The following is a 9,047-nucleotide window of genomic DNA, read 5'->3' as shown; positions in this document are numbered from 1 at the left end:
AACAGGAAGCAGATTGAAGCACTTAAGCACAGGTCTTTCAAATGTTTAGCAGTCATCATATCCATAGATGTCTATAATCGATTGGTGCACTTTTATTCTGTATTGCTTCAGTACTGATGATTACAGAGTCATACTCTGACTTGACTTAATCCGCTTGGCCCCCTTGGGTGCATAGGGCATCCACCATGCCCCCCCCCCCAAGAGCTTTTAGTCATACTCTAAAGTGTCGTATTTGCAAGGCCCCTTTCTCTAAAAAAAAATACATTCCTTTGGTTGAACAGATCATCTCGTATTTTGTTCAAGCACTAGTACAGCAAAATGCTTTCCTGGAAGTTACATTTTATCTGCTGGGATAGGGGGTCATCCTAACACATTTCTCAGAATTTCTTTGAAAGGGTTAACTAGTTTGTAGCTTGTAAAAAAAAATGGTAATCTGTCATGGCATTTCAGCAACACTATGTATTACATACAGGTATAGCATTTAATTGTGCTAATGACCTTTTTTGAGAAAATATATGAAGAGAACACATAAGTACTCAACTACTACATGCATTGAGGTTACCAGTCAGTTCCAGGTACTCACATAGCGTGTTCTACTGCAATGGTTGAAATTAATAAGGGTTATTTTGAAAGGTAATATAGTTCTTGGAAATGACATTGTCATTTATTTTCCCACTGTATCAATTGTCAATGTGAATGTCTTGTCAGTTCAATATGGATCACTTCCCATGTCTTGTTCTTCTGGTAGGTGTTGATGTAAGGCTCAAGTCATCTCTGGATTGAAGCTCTGAAATCTTCCTGACCTTAAGGAAACTATATTTCACAGCTTACATCACAAATGGCTCTCACAACGTCAGGCAAATCAGACACATGAAAATGAATGATCGTGTCACCTGGCGGAGTCTACCTGAATTTGTGACAGTGGACATTTGATAAAGATATCCACAAAAGTAAGCCAGGCGAAGAAGCCCAGATCGCTATCTCTTAGGTTGAATTCCAAATGGCACCCTACTCCCCATGGTGCACTACTTTTGACCAGAGCTCTATGGGGAGTCCTATAGGGAATGGGATGCCATTCGTGACGCAGACTTACTCTGCATTTGACCTGTGACACCATCTTCATCCAACACAACGGACTCATCAAGATAGTATCAGTGGCTCCACACACCATCAACAACCGTGTGAAGACCTGCAGAAAGGAACAGAAAAACCTGTACTTCTTCACCCCTGAATACGGAACTGTTGTAGATGTCACCACTGCAATGGATATCTACTCCTTTGGGGTGTGTGCCTTGGAGATGGCAGTGTTGGAGATCCAGGGAAACTGAGAATCTTCCCATTTCAGGAGGGCATCAACAACGTCATACAGTCACTGGAAGATCCCCCTACAGGGAGTTTATTCAGAAGTTTCTGGAGGCTGACCTGTTTAAGAGGCCTACAGCCAGAGAGCTGCTTTTCCACCAGGCTCTGTTTTAGGTGCCCCTGTAGAAGCTGCTAGCTGCACACAACATCGTTAGCCACCAGCATATGATCCCTGAGAATGCCTTAGAGGAGAACACTAAGAACATGGACCCCAACCTCATCATCGCTGAGATAAAGGCAGGCGTGCAGGGCAAGCTGTTTCAGTATCCTGACTTGGAACTGGAGAAGTTCCTGGAGGATGTCGGGAATGGTATTTACAACCTAGCGTTTGAGCTGCCCTCTCGCCAGCAGCCCCAGTAGTCCCTCGTCAAATCCCCCATTGTCACCCCCTCTGTCAAATCCCCCACCCCAGAACCCGCAGAACCAACATTGTCTCAGAGTATTTTGTATTATTCTGTCAATCCGAGACAATCCCTTTAGTGTGATATGTTACGTATCGTATGGTACTGTATGTATTCATTTGTGGATGTCCATCATCCATTTTGTATGATATGTTACGAATTACAATTCATATGATATTTCACGAACTCTTAAAATGTACAATGTGTTACAAAGTTACAAAACGTATGATATGTTACAAATTCCAATGTGTCCATGGCTAACATTAGCTAGGTGGCTAACGCTAACATTAGCAAGCTCTAGGGGTTAGAGGTTAAGGGTAGGAGTTAGGTTAAAGGTTTAAGGTTGGGTTTAGGATTAGGATTAGGGAAACGGTTAGCGAAAAGGGTTAGGGTTAGGGGAAGGGTTAGCTAACATGCTAAGTAGTTGCAAAGTAGCAATAAAGTAGTAAGTAGTTGCAAAGTTACTAATTAGCTAAAATTGTATGTGATAAGTTTCGAACACGCAACCTTTGGATTGCTAGAGGTTTGCGTTATATGCCCACCCATGCACCCAGACCAACCACCCTTCTTTTGTTATTGCCTTAAGTAACCTTCAGTCTTACGCAACCATACCAAACGTAACATATCATACTAATTTGAGTGTCCTGGATTTACCTTGACTATGTTACACCTAGTCTGTGAGAACAGTCTGGCTAAGCTACGGACATACAAGGTTATTCAGATGCAGTGTAATATTGAGCCGGTGGAGGAGAGTGCAAAACATTATCTGACACTACTGTGGAAGCTGGAGGACAAACTGAACAGACACCTGCAGTTCAGAAAATATTCATACCCTTTTACTTATTCCACATTTTGTTGTGTTACAGCATGAATTCATTGATCTATTGATTAAATATATTGTTTTATCACCCATCTACACACAATACCCCATAATGACAAAGTGAAAACATGTTTTTAGACATTTTAGCAACAAACAAAAAAAATGAAATACAGAAATATTTAATTCACATAAGTATTCACAACCCTGAGTTAATAGATGTTAGAATCACCTTTGGCAGCAATTGCAGGGTAAGTCTCTAAAATCTTTGTACACCTGGATTGTACAGTATTTTCACATTATTATTTGAAAAATTCTTCAAGCTCTGCCAAGTTGGCTGTTGATCATTACCAGACAGCCATTTTCAAGTCTTGCCATACATATTCAAGACAATTTAAGTCAAAACTGTAACTTGGACACTCAGGAACATTTAATGTCATCTTGGTAAGCAACTCCAGTGTATATTTGGCCTTGTGTTTTAGGTTATTGAATTTGTCTCCCAGTGTCTGTTGGAAAGCAGACCGAACTAGGTTTTTCTCTATGATTTTGCCTGTGCTTAGCTCTATTCCATTTATTTTAATCCTAAAAAAACTCCCTAGTCCTTGCCAGACAAGCATACCCATAACATGATGCAGCCACCACCATGCTTGAAAATATAAAGAGTGGTACTCAGACATGTGTTGTGTTTGCTCCAAACATAACGCTTTGTATTCAGGACGGTAATGCCCGGGGTGTAGTGGAGGAAGGAGTCAGACGCAGGAGACAGAGAGTTCAGAGTAGCGCTACTTCTTTATTCACCAACCAGGTGAAAACAGACGCCACACCAACGACGACAACGACCGCCGAGCGCCACCCGAACGGGAAGGGGAGCCACCTTCGGTTGGAGTCGTGACAAGGACATAAAGAACATTTCTTTGCCACATTTTTTGCAGTTTTACTTTAGTGCCGTGTTGCAAACAGGATGTGTGTTTTGGAATATTTTTATTCTGTACAAGCTTCCTTCTTTTCACTCTGTCAATTAGGTTAGTATTGTGGAGTAACTGCAATGTTGTTGATCTATCCTCAGTGTTTTGCTGTCACAGCCGTTAAACTCTGCAAATGTTTTAAAGTCACCATTGGCCTCACCAGTCCTCCCTCGCGTCATCAAGCATTTTTCTACACCCGCAATACTATCTGCTAAATATATGTATACCACCAATAACATTTAATTTGATTAAAACTTGATTTGATTTCCTCACCAGCAACTGATTTAGGAAAGACACCTGTATCTTTGTAGTGACTGGGTGTATTGATACACCATCCCAAAGTGTAATTAATAACTTTGCCATGCTCAAAGGGATATTCAATGTCTGCTTTTTTATTTTTACCCATCTACCAATAGGTTCCCTTCTTTACGAGGCATTGAAAAACCTCCCTGGTCTTTATAGTTGAATCCGTGTTTGAAATGCACTGCCCAACTGAGGGTCCTTACAGACAATTGTGTGGGGTACCGAGATGATGTTAAACACTATTATTGCACACAGAGTGAGTCAATGCAACTTACTATGTGACTTGTTAAGCACATTTTTACTCCTGAACCTATTTAGGCTTGCCATGACAAAAGGTTGACAACTTATTGACTCAAGACATTTCAGCTTTTAATTTTTAACTAATTTGTAAACATTTCTAAAAACATGATTCCCCTTTGACATTATGGGGTAATGTGTGTAGGCAAGTGACACAAAATCTTAATGTAATCCAGTTTCAAATTCAGGCTGTAACACAACAAAATGTGGAAAAAGTCTAGGGGTGTGAATACTTTCTGAATGCACTGTAAGCTGTGATTTGTTAGCCAATGATAATGTACAGGAACTGTCTGTTGAGCTGGTCCAACTGGGCTTCATCAGCAAGGTGGGCCAGAGCAGGATGTACTAGAAGAGGCCTTCACCAAGTTCTTCAGCAGGAACGGTTCCCTCAACCCTGCCACTGTGCCTTTACAGGGCTGCCAAGTCAGTCCCTTTCTGTTAAGTTCCCTCTATACAGTAGCAACATCTTTTGGGAAGGAAGCCAACACAGTTATCATATGTCAGTATTACTTGTTAGGGCGGCAGGTAGTCCAGTGCTTAAGAGTGTTGGGCCTGTAACCGAAAGGTCGCTGGTTCCAATCCCTGAATTGACTTGGTACACACCTGTCCATGTTTTATTGAGCAAGGTACTTAACTCTAATTGCTTCTATAAGTCACTCTGAATAAGAGCTTCTGCTAAATTATTAAAATGTAAATGAAAAAATGTACAAATCACTTGTTTAGAATATATATCCAGAACTGTATCAGGGAGGAGGTCAGAGATATGGCAGTATGGTGCCAGGACAACAACCTCTCCCTCAACTTGAGAAAGACAAAGGAGTTGATCGTTGACTACAGACAAAGAAAAGCAGAGCACACCCCCGTTCACATTGACGCTGCTGTAGCGCAGCGGGTCGAGAGCTTCAAGTTCCTTATTGTCCACATCACTAAGGACCTATCATAGTCAAAACACAACAAGATAGGAGGCTGAAAAGATTTGGCTTGGGACCTCAGATCCTCAAAATGTTCGACAGCTGCACCATCGAGAGCATCCTGACTGGTTATGGCAACTGCTCGGCATTCGACCACAAGGAGCTACAGAGGGTAGTGTGTAGGGCCCAGTCCATCACTGGGGTGGAGCTTTCTGCAACCGAGGACCTCTATACCAGGCGGTGTCAGAGGAAGGCCCAATAATTGTCAAAGACTCCAGCCACCCAAGTCTTAGACTGTTCTCTCTCAGCTACCGCACCAGAAGCAGTACCGGAGCACCAAGTCGGAGAACAAAAGGCTCCTTAACAGCTTCTATCCCCAAGCCAAAAGACTGCTAAACAGTTGATCAAATGACTTCCCAGACTATTTTCATTAACTCCCTTATTTTATTCGTATTTATTTTTTGCACAGGCTTGATGTACACTCACTGGACTCTAACCACACATTCACATATACTACACTGACACACACATGGACACAAACAGAAAACACACACACACATGCATATTGACACCACACACACACACACACACACACACACACACACACACACACACACACACACACACACACACACACACACACACACACACACACACACACACACATACATTCACATACATTCACATTCCTTTACTCTTCACATACGCAGCTGCTACTCTCTGTTTATTATCTATGCGTATTTACTTTACCCCTACCTAAATGTACATATTACCTCAACTACCTTGACTAACCCGTACCCCTACAGATTGACTTAGTACCGGTAGCCCTTGTATTTAGCCTCGTTATTGATATTTGATTGTGTTACTATTTGTCCTTTAGTTTATTTAGCACATTTTTCTTACTTTAAAAAAAATTGCACTGTTGGATAAGGGCTCATAAGTAAGCATTTCAAACACCTGTTGTGTTTGGCGTATGTGACAAATTCACGGCGCATAAATCAAAACCTCAACAGGAATTCATTGTTTTGACTCGTGTGCCAATGATTAATATATGTTTGTACAATTCATTTGCAAACACCTTCGATTGCACTATAAAATAATGAAGGGTTCTTCTTACAAATCAGAAGAATGTGGTACTGCTGCAGTGTTTCACATGTCATGATTCATGACTTATGGCTATCTTCCAACAGTTCTCATGTGTGTGTGTTTGATGAAGATTAAGGATGATTGACAAGTATATCTGAACAGAAAAACAAATATGTTCCTGTGAGCATTGGGAGCTGCATTACCAAGGCTATGGATTAAATGCACAAAGACCAAAAGGTTGAAAAATACATTGATTATAAAGAGGTTTTAAGAAATACAGTGAAGAGATTCTGTTTTTCTAAATAGAAAGCGTTATATTCTCAGTGAACTAAAATCGTATTGATTGTCATTGTCATGTAATTGATCAATCCATGGAACATAAAATGATGAATTGACATTAAATGTGTCAATTAACTATTTAGCCTAGCTAAGATGTTTCCATTGTATTTGTTGATGTTTAAAATGCCAGGTTGCCCCTTTAATCTTTCAAACCATATTTACATCTCTTGCACAAATATTGTAGTATTTGCTGACTGGTTGGTATAGTCCACTGACTATGGGTTTCAATCTCATCCCACTGGGCACGACTGGTTGAATTAACATTATTTCCATGTCATTTCAATTAATTAACATTGAACAAACATGGAATAGACATTGAAATGATGTTTGTTACGAGCGGGCTGGAGTACTCTGCCAGTGTGAATTCAGTAATCCAATTTGGAGAACAGCTTACATTTTTATCCTCCCACAAATCTACTGCTGCTGGAAATTAATTTATGATCTTGATGTTTATTGAAACAGTGTGGGTCAAAGATCAATCTCAATCTGCTCCAGTCATTTGATGATTGTATCTAGTCCCTGGAAGAATTGCAGTGAGATCCCAAATGTATATGTACATTGTGTGTGTGTGTGTGTGTGTGTGTGTGTGTGTGTGTGTGTGTGTGTGTGTGTGTGTGTGTGTGTGTGTTGAGTTCTGTCTTGATTTCTTTTGGGAGTATACCAAGACCCTTGGGAGTTTAGACCATGTCTTGTTTTTCCCTATTCTCCTCTGTCCTTCAGAGGAACCGTGAACATTCGCTCCACATGCTGTTTGTACTTACGCCATGCATCTGGTAAGTTTGTAGACTCCCAGTCCATCCGAGGTGAAGGAACTCCAGAAAAATCCATCTTGTAAGACCTTTTACTCTGACACCATGTCTTGTTTTAAACACTTTGTACAAAATAATAAAATGCAGTACTACAGGATATTTCTTAACGTAGCTCTTTATTAGCTAGCTATAACTGGCATGTTCACGTATCGCCAACCAGGATCAAACTGATCATGACCTAACCATTTGGGTGGTCTTAACCAATCATAGCACAGTATGATATGGCGGTAAAATGCATCCAATTACAATTCAGTATGTTTACACATGAATATTACACATCTGTCTGCCTGTCTATGACTCACCTGGAAAATCAATGCTGCTTCAGCTCAAGTCAAACCCCAAATATATTTACTTTAACCAAATAAATGTTTTATTTGTTTGTGACTTTTTGGGTGAAAATAGTTTGAGGTTGTGAGCAGTTCAGTATCGCTTGGCCAGACATACTCCTATAGCTGCAGATGGTATAGCAAGACTGAGCAGTTTTAATTCATCAATATTTTCATCAGATTTCTTTCGCTTTAGTATCGGTATTGCGGAAGTTAAGATGTCGCTGGCTACTTTTTGCTATGGTTTGAGTCACTGGAGACAGAGTGAAGAACTGTCAAGTGAAGAACTGTTTCTTGACAGAGCTGTCAAGAAATTGGTGTCAAATTGCCTTGATTAAATATGGAACTCACTGCTGTTTTCTGTGTGGAGCTCCTTCCAGCAATGATATCGATTGGCTATCTTCCAATTCAATTGGAAAATGCTGGCATGTTTTATAGCCATTAGGCCTGAATGCGTCTTCGCAACAGGAATGGTTGGTTGACATGAAGAATAATCTACAGGCATAATCTCTACCAACCAGTCTCCCACGTAGTATGGAGTAGAGTAAGAAAATCTTAAGCATCATCTGCTCTTGAACGAATGAGTCTAAAGACAAAGACACAATAGGAGGAGATGCTTGACTTGCATTACGACACACGTGTTGGATAAAATAAAACAGCTGAGCATGTCACCAAGACATTCATAAGTACAGTATGCAGGCATCTTTCACATTTACCAACCTGTAAAATGCACTTGAACTTACAGTAAGTACACTGTATATCAAAAATCCATAACAAATCAATGTCTAAACTAATAACTACAAAATGCCCAGTAAACAAAGCAATATGTGTGGTTGTGGCCGTGACCCGGGTGAGTTTAGCCTTAGTGCAGCCAGTCAGCAGGGCTTCTTGTTTGATATGTGGCCCTGAAGAACAGGTGATCATCTCTCCAAAACGCTGACGGTGCATTATGGGATGCCTGGATGTTTATGGCTGGTGCTAGAGCCAATCGGACCATAGAGTGCATGCCCACTGCACAGCACACAATACATCAACAATTGAGGGAGAGGGATGGAGGGAGAGAGAAAAGGATGGATGGGGAGGGAGGAGAGCAAAAGTTAGTGTGGGACCAGATAATTATCAGCAAGGGGACAGGCCTTGGGGTAGATCAAGCAGAACTGCAGATCAAAGATAGAGAGGGAGAAAACGAGAAGGGGAAGAGGGAGAGAGAAAGACAAACCATGGGGCATCATTTATCATTTTCAGATCACGGTGTGTTTTCCTCCCAAAACCCTCAACATTACGTTTTTCTCCCCAGGACATTACCCATCACTTCTCATCCATTTTCTAAATTGGTTTACAGTTCTGGAGGCTGGGAATTAACGGTGGTTTTACCCTGACATTTGAAAATAACTCCTTCTCCGTGATCTATTTGTCCTGCAAAACACATTT

At 40.8% G+C, this 9,047-nt stretch overlaps 1 pseudogene; it reads left to right on the top strand.

Moving 5' to 3' along the window:
• Positions 1 to 838: 838 nt before the first annotated feature.
• Positions 839 to 7,258, top strand: LOC118361135 (nuclear receptor-binding protein-like; annotated as a pseudogene).
• Positions 7,259 to 9,047: the final 1,789 nt, after the last annotated feature.

This window comes from Oncorhynchus keta, chromosome 28 (assembly GCF_023373465.1).
Source record: "Oncorhynchus keta strain PuntledgeMale-10-30-2019 chromosome 28, Oket_V2, whole genome shotgun sequence".
Lineage (NCBI taxonomy): Eukaryota > Metazoa > Chordata > Actinopteri > Salmoniformes > Salmonidae > Oncorhynchus > Oncorhynchus keta.
The sequence above is the reverse complement of the archived record's forward strand: the minus strand, read 5'-3'. Positions and strand labels throughout refer to the sequence as shown.